At 39.7% G+C, this 13,855-nt stretch overlaps 1 protein-coding gene across 2 annotated transcripts in view; it reads left to right on the forward strand.

Moving 5' to 3' along the window:
* The first annotated feature begins 279 nt into the window (after window positions 1–279).
* LOC106091280 (circadian clock-controlled protein daywake) overlaps window positions 280–13,855 on the forward strand; it is a 758,551-nt gene continuing 744,975 nt past the window's right edge. Inside the window, exons 1-2 of one of the 2 annotated variants that reach the window (XR_009397449.1) lie at window positions 280–421; window positions 3,746–4,227. The gene's annotated coding sequence lies outside the window, so the exon portion shown is untranslated. The remainder of the gene's footprint in view (window positions 422–3,745; window positions 4,228–13,855) is intronic. The other variant, XR_001220188.2, reaches the window with a different exon arrangement.

Consider the following 13,855-nt stretch of genomic DNA (forward strand, 5'->3'; position numbering starts at 1 on the left):
AGCCACGTCATCAGCATAAATTAATAACTTGGTGCAAAAAATTATCTAAGCAATGGTTTCCTTGCAATGAAGCAAAAAAAAAAAAATGCTTTCTATGTCACCCTGTAACAAAAAGTAAACCGAAAATTTTGTCTAGAATATGTCAATGCATTCCTTATGGCAACCGTCCTTAAAGACAACAATTTTATACATTTCTTAAAAACAATTTTTCTTTGAAATATTTTTACTAAAGTCAAAAATGTAAATAAAAAATAAAGCACTTTTCAGCGTGAATTTTTTTTTTATCATCTTTTATATCCTTGCCTCTTGCTTACATGTTTATTTTCAAGGATGCAGTCTTGTATACTCCTATAATTTGCTATTTTTCTCTTTTGATCACAAAATTAAGGACTACAATAATGCAGTATTTAACTTGTCATCGGTAAGTCAATGTGCTGTATGAAGAATCAAGGCTTGTTGCTGCTGCTGATGCTGCAATTTTGGAATCAGTTCAAAAATTTTTAGACACTAAAGTGGTACTTAACACTTGTCAGGGTGTGAGACTGTAGATCCAAGTGCCTAACTCGTCTATTTGTTATTGATGACATTCCATGTGTGTGTTTGTGTTTGGTTGGGAAAAACTGTGTATGTGGGGAAAATTTTATAATAGTGTGTTTTGTGCTTTATTTAGCTGCAGTAGTGAATTTGATATTGGGGTGGTTGGACAAAACTACAGTTTTTAAGTTAAATTTTCCTGAAAACCCAAAAAAGTTAGGTTAGTTTTAAATGAAAATTAATATGTCCACCATAATGGATTTGTGTTATATTGAACGGAAAGGAACTGCCAGGCTGCAGGTAGATTGGTTATAGACAACACACTTTTAATAACCGTTTCAAGTTCTTACTAAATACTATATTTCCCGTGAACATTCCATTTAGGAACATATCAATGAGTGCAGTCCCATTTAAGTTTAAGCTCAATGATAAGGGGCCTCCTTTTTTATGTCGAGTCCGAACGGCGTGCCGCATAGAGACACCACTCGGTACAAAATTTTTAACATGACAGGACGACTCACAAATGTAGCCATCATTAGTAAGGGGATAACCACCGCAGAAAATTTTTCTTATGTTCACGCCAGGATTTGAATCCAGGCGTTCGGCGACATAAGCGGAACCTCTGCGCCACGGTGGCCTCTTTCAAGATCTGACTAGGGTTCCTCATAAGTGCTAGTTCTTTTTTCCTTGGCCCACACAAAAGAGGGGCTCTTGTTATGCCTTGGAACGTCTGCTAATAGGATATTGTCTGCAAATAATCCGTCTGATGTCTGCCAATTTATTTTCTTTATTTGCTGTATTGCATTAAGATTTCCTACAAATATTCCCCACACCTCGCCATTGTGCTTGGAAAACAGATGTCCTTTGACACGTTTTTTTTTCTTTTTCTTCAATCTGTGAAAAATGTCACATCATTAAAACAAAATTGTTTGCAATGATGACAATTATCAGTTCTTCGTATAGGCTACAAAAAATACACAAACCCATACCAATTTATAGACATATCCAAATGAATAGGTCCCAAATCAATTTTAACGAGGCTTCAATCAACTATTCAGACTTTTTTGTGAGTTTATAAAAAAACAAGTAAAAGCGTTCTAAGTTCGACCGGGCCGAATCTTATATACCCTCCACCATGGATCGCATTTGTCGCGTTCTTTTCCCGGCATCTCTTCTAAGGCCAAAAAAGGATAAAAGAAAAGATTTGCTCAGCTATTAGAGCGATATCAAGATATGGTCCGGTTCGGACCACAATTATATAATATATTGGAGACCTGTGTAAAATGTCGGTCAATTCGAATAAGAATTGCGCCCCTTGGGGGCTCAAGAAGTAAAATAGAGAGATCGATTTATATGGGTGCTGTATCAGGCTATAGACCGATTCAGACCATTATAAACACGTATGTTGATGGTCATGAGAGGATCCGTCGTACAAAATTTAAGCCAAATCGGATAATAATTGCGACCTCTAGAGGCTCAAAAAGTGAAGATCCCAGATTATATGGCAGATATACCAGGTTATGAACCGATTTAAACCTTATTTGGCACAGTTGTTGAAAGCCATAATAGAATACGTCATGCTAAATTTTAGCCAAATCGGATAGGAATTGCGCCCTCTAGAAGCTCAAGAAGACAAGTCCCCAGATCGGTTTATATGACAGATATATCAGGTTATGGATCGATTTGAGCCATACTTGGCACAGTTGTTGGAAGTCATAGTTGTGCAAAATTTCATTCCAGTCGGTTAAGAATTGCGCCCTCTAGAGGCACACGAAGTCAAGACCCAAGATCGGTTTATATGGCAGCTATATCAGGTTATGGCCGATTTGTACCATACTTAGCACAGTTGTTGGATATCATAACAAAATACTCCGTGCAAAACTTCATTTGAATCAGATAAGAATTGCGCCCTCTAGAGGCACAAGAAGTCAAGATTCAAGATCGGTTTATATGGCAGATATATTAGGTTATTGACCAATTTGAACCACACTCAGCACAGTTGTTTGAAGATAGTGGCTCAAGAAGTCAAGATTCAAGATCGGTTTATTTGGCAGCTATATCAGGTTATTGACCGATTTGAACCATACTTGGCACAGTTGTTGGAAGTCATAGCGAAACACTGATAAAGTCATTCCAATCGGATAAGAATTGCGTCCTCTAGAGGCTCAAGAAGTCAAGACCCAAGATCGGGTTATATGGCAGCTATATCAGGTTATGGACCGATTTGAACCATACTTGACACAGTTGTTGGATACCACAACAAAACACTTCGTGCAAAATTTCATTTCAATCGGATAATAATTGCGCCCCCTAGAGGCTCAAGAAGTCAAGACCTAAGATCGGTTTAAATGGCAGCTGTATCAAAACATGGACCGATATGGCCCATTTACAATCCCAACTGACCTACACTAATAAGAAGTATTTGTGCAAGATTTCAAGCGGCTAGCTGTACTCCTTCGAAAGTTAGCGTGCTTTCGACAGACAGACGTATGGATGGACGGACGGATCGACATAAAATGTCACCACGAACAAGAATATATATACCTTATGGGGTCTCAGATGAATATTTCGAGTAGGTACAAACAGAATGACGAAATTAGTATACCCTCATTCTATGGTGGAGGGTATAAAAACACATAAAACTAAAAAAGGAAATGCTGGTGGTAATGCTTCAATTAAGGTATCTCCAAGTTTTTGTATAACATTAGGGTGGGTAGTAAAAAAAACTCAAAAATCTTAATGAAGTGAATTATAAAATTTAAAAATGTATGGTATTGGTCTCGAAAAAATTTTGTATTTTTTTTAAACAAATCCTTAGTTGCTCCATTCATTAGTTCTCATATAAAAACCCTATAGGAAGTTGACTTTGAAACCAAAAATTCAAACTAAAACAAAATTCTCCTCATGACGTTATAAAAATGTATCTAAATTGCCAATCATTATCATGATTATCCACTTTGACAGCGACTTTGAGCTAGCCTAGCAGTGGCAGCTAACAAAAAAAAGGAGTAAAAAATTAGAGGTAACCTTGTAAATAATTCGCGTGTGAATGTTCCTTCGAATTGATGGTGGGGTGTTTTTTTTTGAGCAAAGTCATAACAACAACAAAACGAAAAAGTCAAGCATTAACTTTAAAAACTAAAACCAAGGAGAGTTGTGATGTTGTTTTGCCATGTTTGTTTTTATTTTCTTTTATTTCATTCTGTTTCAGTCTGTTTTCCTTGTTGGTTTCAAAGGACCTTCAGACAATCTTCCATGTCAGTCTGTCAGGCAGTCAATAAAGAGAAGCTAGAGAGTAAAATAAAATTAACAACAACAACATTCATCGCCAATACCTTTGGTGTGATGATACAGTGGTTAGAATGAATTCGAAACCCAAGTCAATAACAAATTTCTGTGAATGTCCGGAAGTGATTCATTCAACGAAATTCCCAAGAAGAAAACTAACATAAGACCCTTAGAAAACTTACATAGAACTCTTTGTGAGAAGGCCATGAACATTTCACTAAGGATGCCCCTTCTCACCTATCAATGAGTGCAGTTCGATTCAGGTTTAAGCTCAATGATAAGGGGCCTCCTTCTTATAGCCGAGTCCGAACGCCGTGCCGCAGTGCGACACCTCTTTGGAGAGAAGTTTTACATGACATGTGAGAAGGCAACTCTCTATATTAAGTTGAGATATCGGTTTGAAAGGTGAGCTTCCAAAAAACAAAAAACAAGTTAAAAGGTATTAAGTTCGGTCGAGCCGAACTTTGGATGCCCGCCACCTCGGATATATATAGTAACCACCTTTCATCATAATAGGTGAAAAATGCATAATTTATGAACCCATAGCACCTATACCCAAATATAGCCCGATCATGACCATACTAGGTACAAAAAATTCGGTTAGTATATTCACCTTTTTTGGGTCTAAAACCTTAAATCGAAAGATTGGTCTATATGGCATCTATATCCAAATGTGGGTCCTATTGAACAGAATGTCAAGGAGCGTAACACAACTCGCCAGACCAAAATTCAACGAAATCGGACAATAAATGCACCTATTGTGGGACCAAGACCTTAAATTGAGAGATCAGCCTATATGGCAGTTATATAGAAATATACACCGATCTTAACCACACTCAGTTCGAATGTCGGGGGCCTAACGCACCTCATTGTGTTCAATTTCAGCAAAATCGGTTACTAAATTCTCATTTTATGGGCCTAAAACCTTACATCGGCAGCTATATGCAAATCTGGACTGATCTCAGCCGTATTAAACAGGGATATTGGGGGGCTTAACACAACTCGCTATACCAAATTTCAGCGAAATCGGACAATAAAAGAGCCTAGAATGGGCCCAAGAACTTAAATCGTGAGATCGGATTATATGGCAGCTATGTCCAAATCTGGACCGTATTGAACAGGGATGTCGAGAGACCTAACACAACTCAGTGTCCCAAATTTCAGGGAAATTGCATAATAAATGTGTTTTTAATGGGCTTAAGACCATTTGTCGTCAGATCGGTATATATGGGAGCTATATCTTGATATAGCTCGATATAGTCCATCTTCAAACTAAATCTGGCTATGGACAAAAGAAGAATCTGTGCAAAGTTTCAGCTCGATATATCTATTTTTAAAAACTGTAGCGCGATTTCAACAGACAGACGGACGGACAGACTGACGGACATGACTAGATCGTCTTAGATTTTTACGACGATCATGAATATTCATATTTCATAGGGTCGGAAATGGATATTTCGACGTGTTGCAAACGGAATGAAAAAATGAATATACCCCCATTCTTTCGGTGGTGGGTATAATTATCAAAAATTCGAAACAAATAAACTAATAAGGGCGGTTGAAAATCAGTCTATGCCCACCTTTTGTTACCCTACCTCACAGTGGACAAAGTTCAAAGTAGTTTTAAAGAAGTCAGTGAAATATTATCTTAGAAAATCTATATGTAAATCTGATCAATACCTCGCTGCAGCAAAGGTTCGCTCTTTTTTAGGCGTTGGGAGAAACATACCTTCTGACACTGCATGAAGCATGATGTCGAAAGTAGCAAACACATCAGGTGGCAACGCCATACTACTCTCGACTGACCCAATTGCTTGTGCACGATTTAGCGGCGAAATGGCTAACCTTTCCCCACTACATGGAAAACGCCTAGAAATTCGAACTTGGGAATACTCGAGAATCCCAAGACCGCCCATTACCCAAGACCTACGCACAGCCTGCAGAAGTCGTCCTTTCCCTGCGTCGAGCGCTAAATCAAGGGCCTGAAGTAGCAATGACTGTGGACCTGCTCATATCAGCAGTTATTGTTGTAGCCACATTTGCATGTGAATGTAGCGATCCTCGTCAAGCTCCTGTAGGTGAGAAAGCCCGTCCCGATCCGATCGCCGCGGGAGCATGATGGCCATTGGTTATTTAAAGGAGCCAATAATTCGTCTTGTTGTATTGAGCATCAAAGGAACTCAGAATTTAAGCAAGCGGCGATCATCAGCGATACCGATGATTGCAATTGCAGCTACTCTATTCGAGAACTCCACTATCCGTAACCTGTGGGCACACCGGGTAACCCCCAGCTGAACAGTCCTAAGTCATGCTTCCTTAGCCGTAGGCTATGCACATCCTGCTCCGCGAAATACTTGATCACAGCGCCTTTATAACTCAGCAGTCTACGGCATCAGCCTATGCCTCACCTCGTGGTCATCGTAGAAGACGTCAAACGTACCAAGAAACTCGCACAGGGAAGAGATCACTGATATGTGGCACGATCTGCGCTAATCAGCGATGCATTGTTGCTCAACTCGTCGGCCGATTGGTTCGCCACCACCCCTTGATGACGCGGGAACAAGAAGAGCTCACCTTATCTTCTAACCAGTCTCGACCTCACATTGCCCGACGCCAGAGCCGTCAACGTGGCCCGACTGACAGTGTAATCGAACTGCCGTTTCCCTATCAATATCTTTTCCAATGCCTGTAAGACCGCAAAGAACTCAACACAACATCAACAACTATCTTTGCCCCAAAAACGTACCTCAGATTAGTGTTCCTGAGGTCAAAATTTGGGGGTACGCCTTATAAAGCGAAGTTTTCCCCAAAAATCAACTAAATAAAATAGCTTTGAATTCGAGAAGCTTTGAATGGAGCAGTTGTTTTTACTGTCCGTGTGTTTATATTCGTTTTTCGTTTGGACGAGGGCAAAGGAATTTATGTGTGGATGTATCTGCAGCTCATCTATGAGTTAGAGGGACCTTGTGTCATATTGAATTTTTTTATTTCCTTGTATTTCTTTTCAAACCACTGTGCACATTTACTATGCCTTCTGCAGGAGAAGACTTGCCCCATTATTGAAAACTACTATCGATTGTTTTAAGGTTGTCCAAACATTGAGTTTTTGGTTTTGAATTCACCCTCAAACCCAAAAACTTTACGAATTTTACAAACTTTGTTCGAGTCGAAAAGGGGAAGGAGTTTGCTAGAAAAAATAACAAAACATACATTGAACAGGAAAAAAACTTGAGAAAATTTCACTTAACTTTCATTTTCTGTATGGCCGAGTATGGCCTTACCGACCCAGGTCGAAGGTTAAGGTGTAACTTTGTGTGTGTGTGTGTGTGAGCGCTGGTGAAATGTTAAAATTGAATGGGGAATGTGAAAACGGTTGAAAACATAATTTTTATGACTCATTTGAAATTTGGCTCTTCGACTCAATGACTGGCAGAGAGGCATTCAGACATTCATACATACGAGCATTCTACACAGCAAGCAGCCAGGACTAAATGATGTAGCATATGCTAATGGCAGCGAATTATGCGAATGTTTTATGCTTACCATTTGCCGGGTCATAAATAAATTTGTGTTTTCGCTCGAAAAAAAGTTGGTGAGTGGGCTTATATTTGAGCCACCCACTCCTTAGTTTAATAAACATGAGGTGTGGTAGTTACCACATTCCACTTGCCTCCAAAAAAAAAAGGAGATGAATTCGGCAGATGTGACATGTGTTGAAATTGTATGTCCAACTTTTTTCGATTTTTTTTTTGAGAGTTAGTAGAAAATATTTAAAAGCTTTTTAAACTTCTCAATGAAGAGTTTTAGGCAAACTCGAAACTTTCCAATTCAAAGGTTCTTTGTAACACAGACAGACTACTTCGAATATGATGCTGGCCACGAATAAAACATTATCGAGTCGTTTTTCATATTTAAATGGATTTTACCATTTTCCAGCATTGCCTCCGAGCTTGGGCGAGCTTCAGCATCCACATCAGCACTGCAGTTGTGATTTACTAAATGAACTTGGAGATGGAAAATATGGCAAATATTATGACCACTTTTTATTTTCTACCAAACCCAGGGGGCAAGACAAGGCTCCTTGCTGAGGCAAAGCAGGCTTGCGGCATAAAGTTGAGGTTAAATTAATTTAAAATAAAACTATAAAAATTGCCAAAAATTGCCCGAAAGTACTTTCCATAACCATAAAACTGAATAGAATTATAAAATGCCAATGATGCAGAGTGACACACAGAGAGAAAAATAGAAAAGGGTTGATAGGTGTTTAAGTAAAAATGTGCTTCATTTTATTGAATTTTTAATATTAAGACAGAATTTCAATGAAATTTTCTATAAAGACTAAACCTCTAACTGTGGCATCACAGTAGATAAAATTGTCCAAGTGAGTTTGATTTCAGACTATAACCTAACCTAACCTAACCTAACCTAACCTAACCTATCCTCATCTTATCCTAATGTTCAAACAACTTTGGATCTCGGTGATGGGTGACCCTCCAGCATAGGATGGGGGTGTATTAACTTCGCCATTCCGTTTGTAACAACTCGAAATATTAGGCTAAGAAGTTTTTCATAACATTTTCAGTTGATCTAGTTATGCCCGTCCTTCAGTCTATCGAAAGCAGAGTAAAGCTAGGCGCCTGAAAGTTTGCATAAATACTTCTTATTAAGGGAGGTCGGTTGTAATTGTAAATGGGCCAATTTGATACATGTTTAGATATATAGTCGAATTCGCATAACTGTAATATGCTTTAGTGAAAAATTCCGCTTAAGTGCAACTTGTTGAAAAGAACCAATAATTTTTGAACCAATAATATTCAATGCAATTGTATTCGAAATTGCTTAAGTGAAAATATTCTTACACTCCAAATTCTTTTTTATATAAAACCCGCTTAAGTGAAAAAGTTATTTCCATGGCAAATTATCTGGAATAGAAAAAATTCCAATAATGTTTGGTATTATTCAATGCAATTGTATTCGCTTAAGTGAGAAATCGCTAAAGTGAAAAATCGCTTTAGTGAAAACATTCTTACACTCCAAATTCTGTTTTTATATGAAACCCAAATCGCTTAAGTAAAGCGAAAAAATTCGCGTCAACAAAAAAAAAAAAAAAAATCGTAAAAATATTTTTTGTTATTTCGCTTATGATTGTCTCTGATTTTTAAAGAGTCCTACTAGGTATTGCTCTTTTTCAACTCAAGTTATTTCATACATAATTAGAATGTTGAAATATTTCTATTGTAGTTACGCTTATATTGCTTAACTGCAAATAAATTTCACTTATCCGAACTGCGCTTAACCGTCCAGGCGTGAAATAGCTGTGACCCGGCACGAAATAAGTTATTTCTATGGGAAATTACCTGGGATTGGAAAAATTCGCGTCAAAAATAAAGTTCCAAAACATATATTTTGATATTTCACTTAAGGTTGTCTTTGACCTTTAAAGAGTCCCATTAGGCATTTCTCTTTTTCAACTCAAGTTATTTTATACATAATTAGAATGTTGACTTAAAAATTCGACTTATATCGCTTAACTAGAAATAAATTTCACTTATCCGAACTACGCTTAACCGACCCGGCACAGGATGGCAGTGAGCACCACACAGGCCGGAACATTGGGATCGGATCTGTGTGGTGGTCATCGCTGTCACGAGAAGCTTAGCTGAAAGCTACCGGGCAAATTCACAGGTTGTGAATAGTGGAATGCTCCATACGAAGTAGCTGCAACGGCAGTAGTGGACCATCAGCGGTATCGAGGGGAGAGTCTCAGTGGGAGGTCGGGCGACTTGCACAAATACTGAGTGCCTATGATGCTCGATATGAGAAGGCGAGTTATTGGCGCCTTTAAATAACCAATGGCCACCCTGATCCCGCGGCGATCGGTCCTTTTGATCAGAACGAGCTTGCTCACCTACAGGAGCTTGATGAGGATCGCCACCTCCAAATGAAAATGTGGCTACAACAACAACGCTTAACCGAAAATTACGGATAAGTGAAACAAGATTTATAAATTTTTAGCTTCTCACTTAAAGGAATCTCCCAATAACACTTCTTGAGCCTCTGGAGTGCCAACTTTTTATTCCATTTGGCTGAAATGCTGAACAAAATATCTTTACCGTTGACCTCCAATAGATGTGGTAAATATAGTCCGAATAGATCCAAATCCCGATATACCACCCATGTAAACCGATTTCCAGAATATACTTCTTGAGCTTCTAAAGAATTAAATTTTTATCCGATTTGGCTGACATTTTGCAAGATGGTTTCTCATGTGACCTTAAACAGTTATCATAAGTAAAAGCTGAATCGGTCTATAACCTGATACTTTTACTTCTTGAGACTCTAGAGGCAGTAATTCTTATCCGATTGGACTGAAATTTTGCATGATTATTTCTACTATGACTTCCAACATATATACCAGGTACGGCCCATATCGGGCCTAAGGTGGTAGGTTACGTTGAATGGGTAGCCCACCAAAGTTGAGTTCACTCGGAGGTCAGTTTGGCCCATTGTGGTACCCTAGAGAGAGACAGGGAAGAGAAAGAAAATGTAAGACCTCGTACTGGTTATACACGAATAAAATAAAGAGAGAGAGAGAGAAGTGCAGAACCCTAGTGCGGGGTGAAGAACCGCCCGTTCCTACGCAAGCACCGTACCATCGGTACCATCCTGTTCCCTCAACAAACCTCAGGAGACATATTAGAGGTACGTTTGCAAGTTTACCCACAAAAGAAACGGTTCCCCATAAAGGAGAGCCTACGTCTCTGCAGACCCGGACAGCAACACAGCAAGTGCTTAATAGTCTCTTTCAGATTCTCATCGAGGCAACTCCTACAGAAGTCACTGTGCGGTATCCCCATGCGTGCCGCCATGCGGCCTACGGCACAGTGCCCGGTTATAACCCCTGTCAAATGACTCATCGACCTCATGGCCGGCCACAGCGTCTTCGCAGTCTGGCAACCATCTACCGAGTCCCATCTCGCCACCGACGCCGCCCTGGTCATCCCGTCTACTGTGTTCAGTAGCTCGACAAAAGGATGGATGGATGGACAAGATCGATGACTGGTCCGCCCGGCGCAGACGAACTCCTCCTGGCGCACTCGTCCGCCCTCTCATTTTCTTGAATCCCCTCATGTCCAGGAACCCATGTCAGCGTCACATCCAAACAATCCGCCACGCATCTCGACCTCACCATTCTCGACCCCAAGGCCTTAAGCGCCGCCATACTGACCACATAAATTCTGAGTTTCGAGGGCTTACCCCTTGCCAGAATTTCTCTTGCGGCCACTGCACTTTTACAGACCTCTGCCTGAAAGACGGTACACTCGCCCGGCAGTCTCTGAGACATACTGATATTGAGTGCGTCAGATAGACCCCCAATCCAGTGACCGACTTCATCTTGGAGCCGTCTGTGTAGATTGATGTCTCATTCTCCTCAAGTAAACCATACGACGTCCATTCGTCCCTCTTAGGAAATCGAATGGCGAATTCCCTTACCCCAGTCGGCACTGGTGCCAGGTAGTTGGAGATCCTCCTCAGTCTACCCAGAATCGAACTGTTGCCGCAACCATCCTCCTTCATCATGCCGAGCTCCCTCAGCCTAAGCGCGACCCTAGAGGCGCAGTTCCAAATATAGGCCCCCAGCATAGCCTCCAGGCCTGCCTGCGGTGCGGACCTCGGTGCCCCTGTGATCCCGAAGCAGGCCAGTCTCTGGACCTACTCGAACTCCCTCGCACAATTGGGGGAGTCGATTGGAGTATATCGTTGTCATCTGTTGCGTTAGCAGCTTTACGACGTGCAGCTTCCGCGCAGGATCAGATTGTTAGTTTGTCGCTTCGCTTAGACGGTTGCAATTCGGTTATATCGTCCTCGTAATTTTCTAGTCATATGTCAGTGCGTATAATAAACTTTCTCCGTACAGAGTTGGATCATTCAAGGTGCAGATACGCAAATCAAGGACCTTCTTTAACCAAATTGTAAGGCACTAAGAACTATAAAGCACACAACATGCCGATTACTAACTGAGATGTATGATCATAGTTGCATGGGGCAGATTAATAACCACACCCTCTTTCAATTAAACTTAAGAACTATAAAAAGATGTTAATGTAGTGTCTATTTTAAACGAATGTTAATGTGGTTATTGCATGAGACACCACTGGGAGGTCAGTGCTCACCTATGTTATCTTGGGCTATACCAAGTTAAGGCCACTGAGAATCGTTACTTGTTATCATTTATCCCCCATACAAATCGTCTTTAGAGAAATCTGCTTTAAATTGTAACTTTTCAAGAAAAATGTCATTGAAGGTTTTTCTTAAGAGACTTGGCTGAAAGTTTGCATTATGACTTCTGTTATGACTTCCAACATTCATGCCGAGTATCGTCTAAATCGTCCAGTAACCTGATACAGCTGACATATGAACTGGTCTTTCGATCTTCTTATCTGCCGATGTGATTGCTCGAGTACCTGTAGGATGCAATTATTATCGGATTTTGGAGAAATTTTGCTGAGTCCCGTTATGATTGGCGACATTCGTATCAAGTATGGCTTATATCTGTTCCCAACCTGTTTAAGCCTCCATGACCTTCCGATTTAAGAAATAGAGAACCTACAGGGGTATTTCTCATTTGAATTTATACTTTTGTATGATATGAAAATTCTGACACCACAACTATTTTTTCAGAGTGTAGTCATAGCAGCAGTACTAGAGCAATAGGTCCTGGCCACTGTCATGATATTCTGCCTTGCTTCATTTCATGGCAAGTGGCAAACGCCATTGAGAAGAACTGCAGTAGCCATGTGCTGCAGTTGTCTTAGCAGCCTGCATACCTGCAACTTGAACATGGGCAATAGCAATAACAACAGAAACAGCGACATATTTTGTTAGCCTCCCAGGAGGGGATCCCTGCAACTCAGGGTATTTCTAAGTATTTGAAGGCAGTCATTGGTGGCAAACGTAGCAAAAGCAGCATTTCATAGTGAAAGTCGTAGAGGTAATAATAAAATATCCGCAACATGAGTATAAAACTCATGGTCGGATAATTTCATTACATTCCATTTGGTTTAGTTTGAATAGCTTTGGGTTGTGATATGACTTCGAAAAATCAAAAAATTTTTGGAAGGGCAAAAGAATACAGTGAGGTGCATGAAAATGAATATGAGCTTAGAAATCAAAGAAATTTGAGAATTAAAGAAAAAAAAATTGAAATTAAATTAATTTTTAACGATTCTCTTTGAGAGTACAGTACATGCACATTGGAATATCTAAAAAGAGGTGAAAAAAAGAATTCTCTGTTTTTTTTTTCAAAAAAATTTTAAATTGCTATGAGTTGAAACCTTAAAATTGCATACAAAACTGTCTCCCTGAGTGGCCTCTTATCGTGCTAATTTTTAAATCAGCTCTAAGACTTCGATGTTTCCATACCTTCTAATATCATCTTCACTATGAAACTATTTTACAATCTATTATGCCAAGGTCTGTCTTTTCGATGCCAGTCTGAAACATTTCTGCTGTAAACCAATTTTGAATACCTGCTGTTCTCAAGAGACACATTCTCATGCAGATAATGTTCGTGTGTCATTACCTACAATGCTTAAGTTAAATTTTTATACCCACCACCGAAGGATGGGGGTATATTCATTTTGTCATTCTGTTTGCAACACATCGAAATATCCATTTCCGGCCCTATAAAGTATAAATATTCTTGATCAGCGTAAAAATCTAAGACGGTCTAGATATGTCCGTACGTCTGTCCGTCTGTCTGTTGAAATCACGCTACAGTCTTTAAAAATAGAGATATTGGGTTGAAACTTTGCACAGATTCTTTTTTTGCCCATAAAGAGGTTAAGTTTGAAGATGGGCTATATGGGACTATATCTTGATATAACCCCTATATAGATCGATCCTCCGATTTAGGGTCTAAGGCCCATAAGAGCCACATTTATATCCGATTTTGCTGAATTTTGGGACAGTAAGTTGTGTTAGGCCAGTCGACATCCTTCTTCAATATGGGACAGATCGTTTCAGATTTGGA

The sequence above is a fragment of the Stomoxys calcitrans genome, chromosome 2 (genome assembly GCF_963082655.1).
Source record: "Stomoxys calcitrans chromosome 2, idStoCalc2.1, whole genome shotgun sequence".
NCBI classification, from domain to species: domain Eukaryota; kingdom Metazoa; phylum Arthropoda; class Insecta; order Diptera; family Muscidae; genus Stomoxys; species Stomoxys calcitrans.